The sequence below is a fragment of the Prionailurus viverrinus genome, chromosome B1, assembly GCF_022837055.1.
Source record: "Prionailurus viverrinus isolate Anna chromosome B1, UM_Priviv_1.0, whole genome shotgun sequence".
NCBI lineage: Eukaryota > Metazoa > Chordata > Mammalia > Carnivora > Felidae > Prionailurus > Prionailurus viverrinus.
Genome location: NC_062564.1, coordinates 103,659,604 through 103,678,406, shown reverse-complemented (window position 1 = coordinate 103,678,406; position 18,803 = coordinate 103,659,604). Strand labels below are relative to the sequence as shown.

Below are 18,803 nucleotides of genomic sequence, written 5' to 3'. Positions count from 1 at the left end.
AGCTGGATTCCCCAAAATCGTTCTGTTCTGTTGTCTTTTGCAAACAACGAAAATGTTAACTGAAATTAGTTGGTCGTTCTCATACATACAGAAGTATCCTCTGCTATGGCTGAAAATTTGAGGGATACAGATCATATTGTGGTTTGGTGTGTTTCCATATTTGCAAAGGGTGAAATGAAGCAGGTGGAAGTGGAAGGCCCCGGGTTGGCCCTAAGGAGCGGTCTGTGGCACGTGCCAGGTGAGCTCTTGTTCTGCAGTGTCTATACAGCACAGCTGCAGTAAGCCTCCCTCAACAAGGCAGAGCCAGAGTCAGGCACAGAACCCACAGGCGAAAGCTCTCCAAATGCGGGCTGTCATTACAGAGGGGAAAGATTATTAACAGTTTTAGAGTTCATTATGTCAATGATCTATGGATTAGGGACCTTCACATGCATTTCAGCTGCAGTGATTCCAACCTCCTCTACCACTTCTCTACATGATTGCCAACTTTCATTCTGGAAGGAAATTAAATTAGCATGAAAAAGCAATGTGAAATTAAAACATGCCAAGGATCTGAATACAGTTTCCATTCTGTCATCTCCTCCCCTCTGATCCTCATGGTGTGTAGTTCATAGTGGGGCCAAGACTAGGGCACTCTAATTTTAAAAGATGGTCATGCCTACAGAATAAGCTTGAAAGAGGATCAGATTTTAAAGTAAGTTACCCTGTATTCCCACCATCACTACTGCCAATAATAAGAATACTGAACCATAGAAATGGCCAACGATGTGTACTACAGATAAGAGTAGTCTTTGATTCAGGAAGCCAGGCCCATTTTACTAAAGGAAGGAGTGGATCTCCTAAAATGCATCTGATAGGTGATTAGAAGATATGATAAATTCAAAAGCAATACAGAAGACAATGCAAAGTAAAACTGGAACAAAAGAGTGAACATCTTCCTCCTATCAAAATTTCCTCTGCATGTGCAACTGAGATGGCTGGGATAATTTCCACGATCTTAGGCGCAGCTAATGATTCCTAGAATAATGAAAGCCCCTAAGGGAGAAATAATATGCTTGGTTGCTTTTCTTACTTTAGTTTGGCAACTAAGCCTTGTTTCCTGTTGGTCTGCAACAAAATGAAAATGACTTCCTGTGCAATGTTCCCCAAAGCAGTTAACAAACTGTATACCCCATCCTCTACTGAAATTTAGCTAAGATGTAATATGGCAACATGCCAGGAGCATCTAGCAACAGCACATATCAGCCTAGAAGATAAGACATGAAGTGTCATGGTCAACAAATACTGAGCCTCTGTTATGTATAACACACCAAAAGTACACTGAAAGTACAAAGATGTTTAATGTAGATTCAGACTGTTCTGCTGCTTACAATCGAGTTGAGTGGCCATTAATTATGGGTAGAAGTAACCTGCAATGTAAGATAGCACAATGCCAAGAGGAAACGGGGGGCTCATATGATAAATGCCTTCAGAGTTGGAGCGAAAACTCACCAAGAGTTGGTGAAGACAGAACAAGACTCAGAGAGAAAGTAGGGTAAGGGGAGAAGAGCCAGATGCCGGGAAGGGAGATGGAGGTGTGAAGTGCGGGGCTGAGGCACAGACGTAGAACTATAGCAGTAAAAGTTAACAAACAAATGTTAACTGAGCACTTCCTTTGTGCCAAACACTGAACAAGGTGCCAGGTACATAAGACATCCTTTCTTCTTGAGTTATTTATGGTCTGGAAAGAAGTGAGGAAGAAAATATTTTTATACAGAGAGATCAGTAAGGAAGTAATTGTGAAGGTTCATAATTTTTATAGAGAAAACTTAGGAAAGCTAAAAGATAAGTATCTCATGGTTTACAACCTATGCTTTTTATCAACTGCTGGAATTCCTGGGAAGAATTCTGAAGAGGGCCCTACAGCCCCACATCGTGTCCTAGGACCACAGGGAAAGACTACGGAGGCAAGAACAAGTACTTCCTCAGGACAGGCTACTTTTTCAAAGAGCCCTATTTGCAAAACTTCTCTTTTCCACACAGAGTTTCCCTCTCCTACACCCCCAAGGTTAGGAGGCACGGTTCAGTGGAAAAATCACAGTTTGAGTCAGGACACTTTCACCACAGGCAGGAGAACTATCCACGTTGAAGGTTTGTGGGCCCAGATGGTCTCCTCCGTGCCCTACACTTGTGAACCCCTTTCAGTCCAGGTGAGTGCATCAGACCTCACAGGAAAGATGGCAACATAAGAAAGAAACTAAGTTTTACAAAGTTTACAAAGATGCAAACTACTACTGAGATTCCGCTCAGGTCATGATCTCACAGTCCATGTGTTTGAGCCCTGCGTTGGGCTTTGTGCTGACAGCATGGAGCCTGCTTGGGATTCCCTCTCTCCTCCCCTCCTTTCTCTCTCTCAAAATAAACAAACTTAAAAAAAAAAAAAGTTCTGGTAACGGGTTGTTCATGCTCAGTGAGCAGGAAACTAAGAGAGACAGAAGTTATGAAGGGAGTGCCTGGGTGGCTCAGTTGGTTGGGTGTCTGACTTTGGCTTGGGTCATGACATTGCTGTTTGTTGGTTCAAGCCTCGCATAGGGCTCTGTGCTGATAGCTCAGAGCCTGGAGCCTGTTTCAGATTCTGGGTCTCCCCCTCTCTCTGCCCTTCCCTGCTCATCTCTGTCTCTCAAAAATAAATAAACATTAAAAAATTAAAAAAAGAAAAAGAAGTTATGAAGAAAATTTGACAAGAAAACCCTGCAGTTTGGCATGTGACCAGACTTCTTCATAAGCTGTGTCCAAATGGATAGGCTAAAATACAACTTACAAACCTTCCTATAAGCCCACATCTGCCAAATGTCATCTAACTGATGCTCCTGGGCACTTTTCTGCAGAGTGCCACCATCCGCGGAGGAATCCTAAGGCAGCAGGCTTGATATGAGAATGAAGGCAAGGGCACAGGCATGGGCAAGGATGAGGCAGGTAGTAAGCTCAGTGACAGGCAGGGAAAAGCAGGCTTGAGAGAGCAAAGAGATCGCTGGCAGGGTCATTAGAGACACCAAAGAGTGTAGAATACTCTAAAGGAGAAAGGTCAGCAATCTTGTCAGATATTTTGTCACATATATACCAAGGATTTACTAAATACCGATTGACTGGTGGACCAAACTGCGTAATCGCCATGTCTTCTGAATGGAGATCATTACTAATTTTGTTTGTTAGTGATAGCAAGGATAAAATAAAATACTGTAGAAGGAACAGAAGATTCTAAAAATAATCAGTCTCTTCACCCACCCATCAGCAACAACCTTACCTTCTTTACATATTTTCCACTATCTCAGGTAATATATACTACCTTCTCAAAGAAACTTCAAAATTTTAAAGGCCTTTTTAGTTCGACTTACCATACTAAAAAAACCAGGTACTTAAATTATTCTGGTTCAAAGATATTCCCGTTCTTATAACAAACCTGGTTTCAAAAATTGCTTTGGTAATTCTGCCAGCTAAGTCTGCTGAACACATGGGCTGAATCTTCCATAAAGTTTTGATCAAAGAAATCTTTATAACCCAGATTCTAGTGATGTAATAAAAAGCGATACTCATCAACAAGGCAGTGACAACAGGAACTTTTTCTAAAAGAGCAAGCGTGATGGGATTGCAGAGTTCATTGGCTGATTCAACAAATGTTTACTGGGCACTTACTCTGTGCCGGGCACTGGGAACACAGCAGTGAACAAGATGTGTGATGTTCTTGTGTTTGCAGGGTTTGTGCTTCGGTAGGTAAGGGAGATGATGACCAAGTCAACAACTACACATAACCGTTCCAGACAGCAGTAGCATTGTGAAGAAAGTGAAACAGGCAAAGAGGTTGGAGGGGAGAAGAGGGAGTAGGTTGGGGGGAAGGAGCCCTCCTAGGCTGAGTGGTCATGGATGGCCTCTCTGAGGAAGTGACATTTTAGCAGGGGATTGAATGGAGAGGAGTAGTAAGCCATGGAGACTGAGGGGAAGGACCTATTTGGTCTACTGGATTTTATGTCCAGGAATCTGCCTCATCTGTGCCTTAACTGTCACCCTCAGCCACTAAGAGGGATGCAATCACAATCCACAGGGACCAGAAGACAGCACTGACTCAGTGAGGCGGCCACAGTCACATTAGGCGAGGAAGGACTGGCAGTGTTAAATCCAGGCATGCTGGGATGGGCGGTGACACCAGATGTTTTAAGGTCTGTTATCAGATGAAAGAGGGATTAGAAGCACTCTGGCTGGCCCAGCTAGTACCAGCTGCCCGCATGGCACTATAGGGACGGAGATTGGGGCTCAATAAAATAAAGACTTATCTGACAAAGCTGTTAAACTGAACAGAGCAGTTTAAAGAGTAGGTGTTCTGACAGAGGAAGGATGCTTCCTGACTTTCTGGACTGAGACACTGCAAACAAAACGAAACAAAAAAAGAAAAAAAAAAAAGAAAAAAAGGGCTATAAAACCTGCAGGAAGATTCTTAATAGGATTGTAGGGGCATAGTGTTTACTTAGATGGTTTGTTATCTGAGCTCTCCTTGTAAACTGTCAGTGAGTGAACTAGTGTTTATTAAGTGCCTGTTGCAAGATCCCTGGAGACATAAGAGGAGGATAAGGCAGAATTAAGGTCTTCCAGTGAAGCCAGAGACTTTGATTCTTACAGCACTTTCTTAACTTCCTTGAATTATAGCTATTTTAATATTTTTTCCTGTCCTTAAAAAAAAAAAAAAAGCTCTCCATGAAGCAATATGAGTTTACTCAAGTACGTGTCCCCTGGAAACGATTACTTTTTACTCATCCTTGTATCTCCTATATAGACTTTTTTAGTTCTTATACAGTGTAGGCACTAAATAAGTATTTGCTTAATTATACTGATTTCAAGGAGTTTATTGCAAAGAAGAGGGTAATCTGAAATCTCTCCCATCAGATTCTGGACTATGCAAGGAAGTTGGGGGTGGTTGTTTGCCAAGGCCTCGAGGCTGATTCTTAGCTCCAGGCCCGTTTTCCTTCTGATGCCCAGGATCCAACATTCAAAGGTGTGAAGTGGCTCAGCACTGGCCTCACCAAGCCAGACTCAGGCTGGTGAGGAGTTTGAATTTGGGCTCTATGCCTTCCTCTGCCAAGCACTTCTGTACCACTGAGTCCATGGGCAGATTAAGTCCCCACAGCTTCTTGATTCACCCTGGTTTCCGTGTTGACTCAAATGGAATAGTGTTCCTGACCAGGCTGCTCAAGAGTTACCTGAGATGCCACATGAAAACAAGTACACGCTGGTGTTAATTAGCTCAGCAGCACAGTCCTGCCACGTACCAAATGAAGAACCTCAACAGTAGCCACTTTTTTGGATCTCCATCCACTGTTCACCAACAAATCCTGCCAATCTACCTGCTGCATATTCTCTCAAATTTGTTCTCTCTTCTCTATCCAAACTGGCAATGCCTCAGATTATCCACTTAGTGCTTCTCACACCCATTTCCCACAGCTCTCCTTGACCATTTTGCACAGTAATGACACTATTATCTTTATGAACAAGAATGTTTCACTCTTCTGCTAACCAAAACAAGTCAGATGTTTCCCCCAAACTGGAGGATGAAGTCCGTGCACATGAGGTCCTTTACCTCACTGCTCACTCCACCAGACTTATTCCCGACAACTGTCCGTACTTGGCTTGTCATTCCCGTGTGTTCTTCAGGACTCAGTGGACTCCTTCACCTAGGACACCTTTGCTGCTTCTCTCGGTGGCCAACTCCTACTCATTCTTCACGACTCAAACATTTATGACCACAGGGAATTTAGTTGTGTGCTTTTCTACGTGCATACTTCTACTGCACACCGTTTTAATTTGTTTGTGCATATTCTTGACATGCCCAGGGTCTGTAGAAAGGAAATGCTATGTTTATGACAGTTATAATGGTGGTCATAGAACAACACCAAGCGCATGTACATGACATTTTGTGTGTAACAAATAAATGAAATTGAAAGTAATAAAATTAACTATTATTGCTGATTTATGGGATTTGTTTCATAAGAGATATAATAAGCTAAATAGGAAACAAGTTATGGATGCTTTTGGCGATTTTATGGGTATAAAATAGGTTGTTTTGTAAAACTTAAAGACTTGGGAAGTATTTCCTTAATCTTTTGAGGTGGGCCTCATGGAAACTTGTTGGCTGGCTGCCATAGAGGGGTGGTATGTGCCGGATGGTCCAGAGGCCTGGTATAGGGAAGCATTTTTTTCCGTTGTTACCAGGACATGTAAGAATAACACAGTGCATTACTCAAGAGAACCTTTTTCCTTGAAAATAGGTGAAATATGGTTTGGTTGGGATACTTTCTGATCAGGGAATAGGAATGCTATAGACCAGTGCTTCTCAAATATTAATGTGGATTCACATCACTCAACTTTCCTGTGAAGATGCAGATTCTAATTCAAAAAGTCTGCCTGTCACTCGTCCTTTCTAACAAGCTCCCCAGAGATACGATGCTGATGGTTCATGGGCTGCACTTTGAGTAGATCTGTGTCTTTCAATTCCATGACCGATTATCTGGTTATGGCGGCACAATGATTTTCTTCTCCAGGATTTTCATTGCTTGAAATTTTTTTAAAGTATTTTAAGTAATCTCTACACCCAATGTTGGGTTGGAACTTACAACCCCGAGATCAAGAGTCGCACATTCTACCGACTGACCAAGCCATGTGCCCCTCATTGTTTGCACTTTCTGATTTCTAATTTTCACTCATTCCAAATGTTAATGTTTTAAACATATATTTACCATGGACGACATGGAGATTATACATATCCTTTCTTCCTTTTACTTTGAGAACTATTATTACATCCACACAATTTCACATCTTTCTCTTTTCTTTACCTTCTTTAGATTAAAAAACAAGAAGATATGCAGGTTTATTCTCTCTGGGGAATACGTCTGTGTTTAACTTAAAGCCCAGTAACTAGTGGAATTTTTTAGGAGATTGTGACAAGATCCTAATTTATTCATATACCTAATGAAGTTGGCAAATATACTACTAAGAAATAAGATGCTATCAAGAAGAAATAATTATTACCGTAGAATAGTAAATACCATAGCTAAGAATTGGCATTTGATTCCATGGACCTAATCCCATATTCTCCCAAATACCTGATGGTCCCGAAGCTTTGCTTCTTTCCTCCCCACTGGCAGTTATTTTGATATGACAGCATTAAAGCCTGTCTGCTATCAAAGAGTTTTGGAAGTGGCCTCAAGTGCCAAAGCAAGGACAAAATCAAAGTAGTCATTAAACATACTGTAATCAAGATAATATACGTCAAATATAGAAGAGTGAGACAGATGTACCAGGAACCTTAAATAGTTCAAATGATTAAACCCTAAGTTATTATTTCCAGATTAAAAAAAAAAAAAGGAAAAAAAAAGCAAGGGGCACACAAGTATGTAGTTGTTGTGTTCTTGTAAAAAGAAATAAGTTCAAGTAACAGTTTTAAAATATGGATTTCTTCAGCGATCCCTCCTATAATATCCAAGGCCAAAAACAAACTACAAATGTAGAGCCCTGTCTTCGGAGAGATGAGATAATATTCTCCAAGGACACTGGTTCGTGACAATCTCACAGTTGAGAGAACCTCAAAGAGAGGATAGTTAATGCATCACCTCTCTTTTCTTTCTGTATCTCACTCTCTGGGCTCATGTCTCCAAGCCTGGGGACGGTTAAAAGGCTGCCAAAGTAAAATAGAAAATGATCGCTAGACTTTGAGTAAGAAGATCTGAGTTGAAGGAGTTCTGACCAAACCATTATTGGCTTTTGTACTTTTAGCAAATCTCTTAATACTCTTTGAGTTTCCTCATCCATAAATGGAAAACATTTATTCTCAGGGTTGTTAATGAGGTTTAAAAAGGTGGGTGTGAATGCTTTTTTACAATGAAAAAAGGTCCTATTTATCTATAAATAGTATAAAACAGCTTCTCAAACTAGTTGCAAAATTTTATTCAACAACAAAAGATACATCTTTTGACTTGCTCTTCAAACAGGTATCAGAAAGAGTTTCAGCATCAGGTTATTCTATCTGAATTTACCTAATCTATCAGGTAACAGATTAGGTTCCTATTTAAAGACTGACTAGAAACACAGAGGAAAGGCCAAGATGTTGGGTTTTAAAAAAGAATCACATAAACAGGAGGAAATTCTTAATATTCTTTTTGTTAGCCTTGATAGACCATATCTGAGGGCATCAATATTGTTTAATAAACAAAGATGGATTAAGCGGATTGAAAGGTGAGTGTTCTCAGGCTTTTTAGGCACTAGATCTAGCAAGGGATTTCAGATGCACGTGTCGAGATTAGAGAGCTGAGGATCAGGCTCAGTTCCTGGGATGTTCTGCATTATTATTTCTGGATTAAGAGATGATTAAAGAACAGGGCACTCAAAAGGCAGATAGTGCAGGCAGACCCCAAGGTCACTTTTAATGAAGAGTTTATAGTAAATTATGATGAAATAACACAAGCTCGTAAGTCTACAACAGAGAGATGACAAACCAAAAGACACTGACCACAATTATTTCATCCCTCCCCTCCTCCAAAAGTAAGATCTACCGTTAGGTGTGGTTTTCCTTTAAAAAAAAAAAAAATTGTTTTTAAGCATTGGGGAAAGGCTGCTGCTGGTGAGTGTCAGGGGTCAACAATGTTCATTGGTCGTTACACAAGATAGAGCCTGCCGAGAGAAAAAAATGTTTCAAAACTGCCTCTTTGTTGTCATTGTTTTGTAAATGTGAATAAAACTTTAAATATAGAGATTGTTTTCAATTACAGATTGACCTTGCTGGCTGAAATGTTAATGTGAGTGTGCGTATAAATATCTTCACTGTTTGAACTTACTTATTCCTCATTATGTTTTAAAGGGCTTTAACTGTTTAGAATATTTGGAATATCCTATCATATGTGTCTACAATAACTTTCATTCCACTGAAATGTGTAATTTCATCCAACTTGGGAGGGGGAGGAATCATTTATTTAAATAATTTTAAAAGAGACGTAACTTCAAATCTTTTCTCTCAAAAGTGCCATATTATTAGTGGAATAATGGAATGAGTCTAGAGGTGAATTATTATTATGAAATACCACTATTTTAAAAAGGGATTCTGCAGATTATTAATTTTTCAGTGTTGTACCTTAACACATACTGATTAAAAGTCGAAAATTGTAATCATTTTTCTGTAAAAACTTCTCTAGTAAGTTAATTACCAAAACCAGCAAACATCTAGCACATAAACTGTCTGTGATTAAGGTCTTATCAATTGAGACTAAATTAATGATCTTTTTTAATCATTAAATTGTAAAAGAAAAATTTTCCAAGCAAATGCATCCTTGCAAATTAATTTGGCAATTAATCTGAATTAAAAATTTTTAGACATTTCCATCAATTTTGCTTATGAAACCAAGAGTCCCTACTTTATTTTAGAAGTATGTGAATGAGTGTAGGGAAGTCTCTTAACTGAGTCTCAGATTTCTCAGCAGGAGGAGGGTTACTATCTTCCTCACTGGGTTCCTGTGAAGATTAAGGTAAATGATGAATGTGGAAGTACCTTGTAAACAATCAATGGGTTTTACAAAGTTATAATATTGTTAATAAGTAGAATAATTTCCATTCACTGTTGTGAAATTCAAAACACAGAAGCAACTTTAACATAAGTTAGTAACTAGCAACTTGACAATAAACAATAAAATTTCAAATAAAAATTTCCAAATGTAGCACTTTATATATTTTTACTAGAGCAGATTAGACAACTTTTTTTTTAACTCTTAGAATACTGAAAATTTTCAGAACATAATGGAATGTATTATCTATTTACTTGTAACAGAGGAATTATCAAATGTGTATATATATAACTAAGAATACTTTTGAAGACAATGGTGACTAATTTATTTGAGGGCTCTTTCAGCTTTCTGTTCAAGACCTCTGGCTCTCTAATGTGTTGTTTCCCAAATCTTTTGGAATTGTGATTAAAAATATATATACCTGTATTTCATATATATAAAATAACAAGGCATTCTATGCCACAGTGAGTATCCTAGTTGATTATATTGGATGTAATCCTATACTTCATGTCATTTTTTCAGGTAGGGCTGACTTCTTGTCAAAGAATTGGAGATTGGAATGCCAGTATTTTCACCTGACATTATTTTTACTTCATAGAAATGTGACCTCTGCCATTATTTCTTTTTCTTTGACCATCTGATACACTGAATAAGAGTGCTTTTGACATTAGATCTATTACATAATGTTAACAGAACATTTAGATTTCCCTCTTTATACATAATGTTAACAGAATATTTAGATTTCCCTCTATTACATAATGTTTCCATCTATTACATAATGTTAACAGAATATTTAGATTTCCCTCTTTATACATAAAAGTCAGTATAGATAGGGTTTCTGATATTTTCTCATTTCATCATAATGAGGCATCTTGTGAGGGAAAGAGGACACCCTTTTTTAGAGACCTCTGCTTTACAAGATCAACACTAGATATCTGTTCAGTGCCTCAATTATTTAAAAGAGTATCCTGTTTCCTTCATTTTACTGAAAAGATATGTTTTTAAATACAAATACTCAGTAGACCTAACCTTGCAAAGATAATCTCAAGTGTCCTCACCGATTCCTCAACATCTAGATTCCGTATCTTAAATTTACATCAAGGAAGAAAGAAGGTGAATTCCATATTTTGTGGGCCCAGTGTAAAATGGAAAGTGCAAGACCTCTTGTTCAAAAAGTAAGAATTTCAAGATGGTGACAGAAGAGCATTCGACTAAGCACAAGAGACCTTCCAAGTGTGGCCCCTGAGGCTGGCCCCGGGGATAAGTTACACTAGAGTATAAGAAACTGAGAGTCAATTACCGGTGGGAAGGGAAGGGAAGAGGAAGGGAAAAAAGCAGATACACACTAAGGGTAGGCTGTCCAAAGGAGAGGCTAAGAGATCCAAAGATAAGTATCTCCCTTCTCTAAAATTCTTTCCAATCTGGCTTTATCTGGCTATTAACATCTCTGTAAGATGTTAGCAATGACCTTCCCTTGTTTTCCTCCCCAGGGGTATTTTCATATTTATAGGGGACACTGACAAATAAAATTACTTTAAAAAGGGAAAAAAAAAAATCATCTTTCGAAGATAGCATTTTAGTACCATGAGAGGCCTTGGTAACATTTGGGGGCAGGACTCCTTCCCCAGTACCTCAGAGAACATGCCCTTTTGTCCATCTACTAATATGGTTGTACTTGCTACTGTGATCGTTGGAGTATCAAATCCTTGTCTTCTATTTGAGAGGCAGTTTCATTTTCCATAAAAAAAAAAGTCCTATGTGTTCATAGCACACTTTAGCAAACTTCGAAGGATCACCCCTCGAACTGAAATATTTGAGACTTGGGAAGGCCAAAAGATAAATGATTGCTGTCTTTTCTCAGTTTTCCAGGTGTTTTAACTACCAGTGCTGTTTCTGATCTCTGTCACCACTGTTGGCAACAAATATCTCTTCAGCTATAGGATCCAGTTACTTCTGAAACAATCCCAACTTGAAGCTTTGGATGGTATCAGTGAATTTTAGTGAATGCTGTGACTTAATATGAATTACAACATTTATTGAGTGCTATCAACATATGAATAATATTTAGATTTAAATCATGACATATATACTAGTGTATTCTTAGGGGTAACATGTATTTATTACCTGTCTTTAAATGTATTTTAAACAAGATAACTAAAAAGGATCAAGTATGTGTATTTTTATGTGAGATTATTTTGGTATGACTCTGATAATTTAATCAGAGACATATTTTATTACAGAAATAAAATGCATAATGTGACATTTGGCAATGCCCATGAGCTTAGAGTACACATGGCCTGAACGAAAGGGAGTAATCAAAGCCATTTCTTAGGTTCACATGGATTGCTGAGGTTTAACTTTTCACTACCATGTGCTATAAATTGTAACCACCTATACTCCAGGATGCACCTAAGTTGGAGAAACTATCCCTAAATAAATCAAGCCCTTTACACAAGCTTTTCTCTTGTAAACATAATATTTTCAAGTATCACAATGTCACCCCTCATTTTGTTTGTCAACTATCCAGATATGGTATTCTCTATCTTTGCAAATAAACACTTGCTCATAGTTTCTGTATTAAACAGCAGTCATGGTGATTTCAAAAACAAGATATCACCCTTCACAAATCTTTCTAATGATCAGTTCAGGTTTTACTCTTTCTTTTAGAAAATGATAAATTTCAGGGGTTCCCAGGGTGGCTCAGTCGGTTAAGCATCTGACTTCAGCTCAGGTCATGATCTTATGGTTCCTAGGTTTGAGCCCCGCCTCTGGCCCTGAGCCTGGAGCCTGCTTCAGATTCTGTGTCTCCCTCTGGCTCCCTGCCCCTTCCCCACTTGTGTGCTTGTGCACTCTCTTTCTCTCTCTCGAAAATAATAAATAAATCAACATTTTTTAAAAATGATAAATTTCAGTCTCATTTTGTCTAGATCTGTGTACACAAGGACAATTGCCTCAGAGAACAAGATGTAGTTATGATGACTTTTAGTTATGGATAAAATGCCCATATGAATAGAGTCCATATTTTTCGGCTATGTCTTTAGATCGTGGAGTACACATCCTCTGAGCACACAGCTGGAATACGAGAGTGTTTGCCTTGCTTTCATGTTAGGGAGAAGACAGAAACTTGTACGGTCACTGTAGACTACAGTCAGGACCACTATTTGTGATACTGGCTGTAAGCATTCCAATTAGAAAACAGACATGAGTGCATGTTGCTAACTCGATTTTTGTTATTTGGTTATTAAATGTAAAATGTCCACACTGTGTCCAAGAGTTTCCTTCATTTGAGCTGATTTCTAGTCATGTGTAATCACGTTTTTATTGAGTTCTTTCCAAACTTTATATAACCTGTTGTTTCTTTCTTTTTTTATTTTTTTAATGTTTATTTACTTCTGAGAGAGAGAGAAAGACAGAGTGTGAACAGGGGCCAGGAGTGGCAGAGAGAGAGAGGGAGACACAGAACTTGAAGCAGGCTCCAGGCTCTGTGCACAGAGCCTGACACGGGCCTTGAATTCACCAACTGTGAGATCAAGACCTGAGCAGAAGTCGGAGGCTTGACAGACTGAGCCACCCAGGTGCCCCTATTTCCTGTTGTTTCTAAAAAAGTTTTTTTTTTTCTTTTCTAATAACTAGATAGAAGGCAGCAAATTCTTTCAAAAGAACAATTAAAAGAGCCATTGGAAAAGTTAACTTTATACATTCTGTCATATTTTTCTTTTTTAAAGATCCAGAGTTTTCACAAGTGAAACTAAAAATAAATATTTCAGAGAAATATATAAGATATTAAATATATGTCCTTTTCAAATTTGATACAGGAAAAATTAACAAATCAAAACCCCAAACTATCCACCAACTTACTAAAATATATCAGTTTCCAAGGGATATGGATAATTGCGGAAGGAATAATGAGATATAATCTTGGATGTTTCTATATTTAAAGACTTGAGGTCTGTGGACATTAAAGTTTAAGTCAATTTTAGCTTAGTGAGTGCTTAAAAAAAATTGACATTGTAACAGGACCCAATATCCAGCTGTTCTGTGGTCAAGTCTGTCTCTTCATCCCAAAGGGAAAGATCTGCAGAAACATATCGCTAGTTCACTTTTGTTCCATTACTGATCAACTACCTTACCCTTAATTTTTTAAATGCAAAACTAACAATACCTTTTTTATTTGAGGTGAATTAATATTATATAGTTTATATTTTCTGAATATTTCAGACTACTAAAATACACAGATTAGGTGGCTTGCAGTTGTAGTAAGATACACAAAGAAAGGGGGAAGGTGTGAATATAGTACCTTCGGGTTCAGGGAATGTGTTTCGGAAGTAAGCAGCTGAGAACACACCTGCTTTTGTCACTGGTTTGGGCACTGGTGGGCTACAGACATCAAATGTCAGGTGTCATCTGAGGAGTGGCAAGAGATCTCTATGCACAGGTCCAAACACAGACTCATCATAACATGCTTTGTTTTTTTCCCAGAAATACAACCGAATTTAGGATCAGCATACCACTATACGATGCGATAAAGTATTAGTTTTGTTTTTCTATGTCATACTATGTGATTCTTTTTTTTTTTTTCCTTTTTAACAACAGTGGCACAGTATTTCCTTTTCTTCCTAGGTGAAAAATAACATGCGGAAGCATGATTATGTGTGTCGTAGGTGTCAATGTGCATTGTAATATAACGGGAAACAAGGCAAAATTTATCCTAACTTTGGGGTTTAAGTGGCCAGGCATTTTTACATGGAATATTTAAATATTTGAGGACTTTAATTTTGAAATCAGTTTGAAAGCAAAGATTTGGTGCGATTTACTGTTTACTACTCAACTACATAACTTGTTTAATTGGTGCTTCTATGAATGACTGAGCCAACTAGAAAAGAAAAAAAAATTATATTCTTCAGAATAATTGCTCCAAAATAAACATTTACAGGTTCTAGACATTGTTTCAAGGTCAAGTGAATAATCTGAATTAGTTTTGTAGATTACACTTGCCTTTGACCCAGTATAGATGACTATGGGATATGCTTTCTTCCTGGTGCCTAAGCTGATGGGAACTGACCCTGGCAAGTTCCATTTATTACTTGGATGGTACTATGGGTGCAGGGCTCCCCAGAGCAAGACCTGACAAGAAAAGAGGGAGCAAAACAGTGTGAGAACACTGCTTGGTCACTAGACTCAACTACTTTATCACTGGAATAACTAAGGAAAAAAAGACTAAAATAATTTTAATCCATGCACATTATGTGGAATTCTTACTATTTCTTGCTATCTGTTAACTCAGGCATAGTTGTCACAATCCCAATATCTACTCATTCATCGCTGCAAAATGAAAAATAAGTTCTGTCCTAACAATGACAACAAAAACACAATCAGTTTTAAAATAAAAGTTCTGACCTCTTCATAGACTGACTAGAGATACTACAGAAATGAACATGGGAAGATAACAATGGACAGATACATTTTATTTCTACCTTTCCCTTCTTCCTTCCAAATAATTATAGTTTAACAACACAAAATTTCCCGTATTATACACGGAGAGTATGGTCAATAAATCCAAGTGAGAAAACTAAAATCTGAATCACCAGGTTCATGAAGCTGATTGAAACATTCGCTACATTAAGTTATCGGAAGACTGATCCACTGTGGCTACATTGAATGTAAGCATTCCCTCAGCATGGTGTTGCCAAGGTTATGACATCACTCTTTGCTTTTTTACCATTCATATGTTGCCACATGAATGCTCAATAGACCCAGGACAAATAAACGGAGGGTGAGGGCTTCCCTCATTCTTAGAAGGGTATTTTTCAATTATACATTTTGTTACATCTTAGGAGATAAAAGCTGTGTCTGCAAGTGATTAAAAGATGTTTTATATTCATGGTTTCATTTCTGCTGAAATAAATGCGTAATTTAAACCACACATAATTCCTAGCAATTTAGGCCCATTACAGAGTTCTAGCTTCTTTTTTATGATAGTTACTAATTAAAACGGAGTGTTACTGCCACGTGGAGCCTGTGACTTCCACATACAGGTTTAATGAATCAAACGTCCTGACATAAAAATGAAAACAATACAGACAAAGCTGCAAGCTGTTATGTTTCTAGTGTGTGGTAAGGATTAAGGATATTCACTGAAGTTAAGAATTATGCAGAGAAAACACTTGTAATTTCTTTTTTTAAAGGGAGAATTAAAGGGTTTTTTTAGTGAAATCTGAAATAGTCACCAATTTTTCTAACTGCTGGACCCCTCATTCCCAGCGGACTCCCCCTCCTGAAGAATTCAAACTCATCAGAGTCACTTTTAAAGGATACATGATGGGATATTTTAATGTAATCCTGCATATAGGTTTAGATTGAAAATGGGAATTGGGACTATAATTAATTATGTTGCCATGTTTTTTGAACTTTAAGGAGACAGACTGAGGCAAAGGAGGGCATTTCATAAGACTGCAACCTTCTAAAAGTTCATAGGTCAAGACTTTGGTAAAATGACAGTATCTTTTTGACATTTAATTAATTCCACATGCAGAATGAGTGTGAGAAATTAATACCCCTTTGGTGTACTCACTTTCTGAAACCACTGTAATAAGAGACTGACACAAAATCAAAACCAAATATAAACACGGTCTTCAGCTAGGGTATGGCCTTACGATCACTGTTACAAACAATAATTAATAATAATAACTACTGATCGCTCTCCGTACGCGTATTTACTGTCGCGTCCATCCATCACATCTTTCAGGATAATAAAACAGTTCAATCCCATCAAATCCTCCAAAGCGCTCCCTCTGGAGGGATGTTTTATCTCTACTTCTGTGAGCCCAGGGAGGATTCTACTTGTTTGAAGGGGGCGGAGAATGGAGCTGGGTCCTATTTATTTCCATTGACGACTCCCCGGGTTCTCACAGGCGCTCAGAGCCCGGGTGGGAGGAAAAGGGGAGGAGGTGCGGAGATTCCCTCCTTCAGAAAAGAAAAAGGGTTCAGGAAGCGAGGCGAAAGAAGGGGTGGGTGAGGGAGTGGGGGAAAGAGGGTAGTGTGGTTGGAGAGGTCAGGGACTAAATGAAGAAATAAATTCTTCTTTGATATAGTAGGATCGAATGATGCGAAGTGGACGAATTTACCAGTCCAACTAAGTTGCTAAAAGGAACTATGTGGAAAAAAAAAAAAAGCAAACAAAAAGAAAAGAAAAAGAAACAACAACAACAACAACAACAACAACAACCCGAAAAACAAACCCAGAGACATTTTCTCAGGTTCATTTCTCGCTCAAGGTCTTGGTTTCACTGAGCTACTTGTACCCTGAGCAGGAGATGGACAGCGCCCCGAAGGGGGCCGGGAGCACAACCGCGACCTGCCCGAAGGTCAGCTCAGCGCCCTTTGCAGAGGTGCCCGCGGCAAACTCCGAGGGCCTCCGCGACCCACGCGGACCCGGTGCGGAGGGCTAAGGGGAATTCTCCAGCTTCGGGCGGGGGCACGGGGGGGGGGAGGGGGCAGGAAGGGCGCAAAATGAAACGAAACCACACCCTAAATTTTGCAGTTTGCGGTGTCCCAGGGGAACAGCGGGGACCTGGAACCACTCGTTCATTCCTGAGGGTAGGGGCCGCCCCAAGTCTCACCTCAGTACTGAAGGTAGGGCGGACTGGAGCGAGCACCCACTGGTGCACAGACAGGGCTAGGGCACTACGTACGTCCTATCGCTCGGTCTGGGGCGAGAAGGAGCGTCCCCTCGGTGGCTGCTCTGGTACCGCGGCAAAAGCAAGATCAGGTCCCAGGTCCCCTGCTCAGCTCGAGGAAGTTTCTCTAACGATGCTCGCCTCCGAGGCAGAGCGCGAACGAGGTGCCAAAGCGGAGAGGTTCGGCTGGCCGAAGCGGACCGAGATCCCCGAGCCCCTGGCTGCGGCTGGGGGCAGCCCACCAGGACCCCGCGCCTGCTCTGCCCGAGCGCGAGCCGGGTGCGCAGTCCGGACTCCTCGCGTTTCGTCCCACACTCAACGCGCCGGTCTCACAGACTTTCTGTAGCCAAGGCTACAGGAGGTGAACTGGAGGGGGAGGCAGCAACCCTCCCGGCAGGCGGGCAAAGTAAGTGTCCAGGCCAAGTCGGGGATAAAGGCTCTGCGGCTCCCGGGACTCCGCCGCACCCTGGGCACCTGGAACCCCGTGTCCCCGGCCCGTGCACGGTCTCTCCACCTCCTAACACCGCTGGGGCCGCCCAGCCACGAAGCCAGTGTGGAAAACCGAGGGAGATCTGCTCCACGCCCCTTAAGCCCTCAGCTCCTCGGGATCTGGCGCCCTCGTCCAGCCGCGACGGAGAACCTCGCTGGGCCCCTCTGAGTTAGGGGACGCGCGCCTCCACCCCCAACCCCAGAGGAGCCCTCGGGTGTGAACACTCCTTGTACCAGGTCTTGGGGTGGCGGTCTAAGGCGTCGGGACGTCACGAGTTGCTTTCCTCTCGTTACTTACCTTAAAAAAAATCGGTTTGCTTTTCCTGGGAGGGGGAGAGGAAAAATCCCTCCACGAGGTGTGGTGTGCGAAACAGTCCACGTCCCCGGCACCGGCCAAGATGCTAAGCACCAGTACTCAGGAACCGAAGGGGCTGGGAGGCGGAGGAGGAGGCCGATAATAGAGAAAAATTAAATCGGCCGAAGTGTCCCAACTTTGCGGTGGGCGCTGCAAACTTCAAAGGCGGGCGAGGGCTGGCGGCGCGCGGCAGCCGAAGTTGCTTCGAAGTGGAGCGGGGAGCAGCGCGGGGCTGGGGGATCCCTGGGCAGAGTGGGGAAGTGGCGGGAGGTCCTTTTAAAAGGCCGGGAACGTGCGGGGGCTGGGCGCCGCGAGGATGCTGCGAGCCCCGCGGGGGCTGTCGCGGGCTCCGCGGGCGGCCGCTCGGGGCACCGGCGCCTGGCTGGAGTGCGGCGCAAGGAGAGCGGGGCGCGCGGGGCGACGGCGGCGGCGGGTGCGCGGCTCGGTTCGCTCCGCTCTCTCGCGGCTCCGAGCCGGGAGTGTGTGTTCGCTCCCGAGTGTCACTGCTGAAGCCCAGAGCCGCTCCCCCTCCCGCCCCACCGCTGCCCGCCCGCCCCCTCCCTCCTCTGCCCGCTGCCTCCCCCCTCGGTTCCTCCCTCCCTCCCGCTGCGCGCCACCGCGCGCGCGCGCGCACTTACACACACACACACACACACACACACACACACACACACACACGGAGACCCAGCGCTCCCCAAACGGGGACCT

At 41.3% G+C, this 18,803-nt stretch overlaps 1 protein-coding gene across 1 annotated transcript in view; it reads right to left on the bottom strand.

The window, feature by feature from the left end:
- The window catches only part of NDNF (neuron derived neurotrophic factor), a 41,029-nt gene extending 22,466 nt beyond the window's left edge, over nt 1-18,563 (bottom strand). The window contains exon 1 of the mRNA XM_047857126.1: nt 18,039-18,563. The gene's annotated coding sequence lies outside the window, so the exon portion shown is untranslated. The remainder of the gene's footprint in view (nt 1-18,038) is intronic.
- Nucleotides 18,564-18,803: the final 240 nt, after the last annotated feature.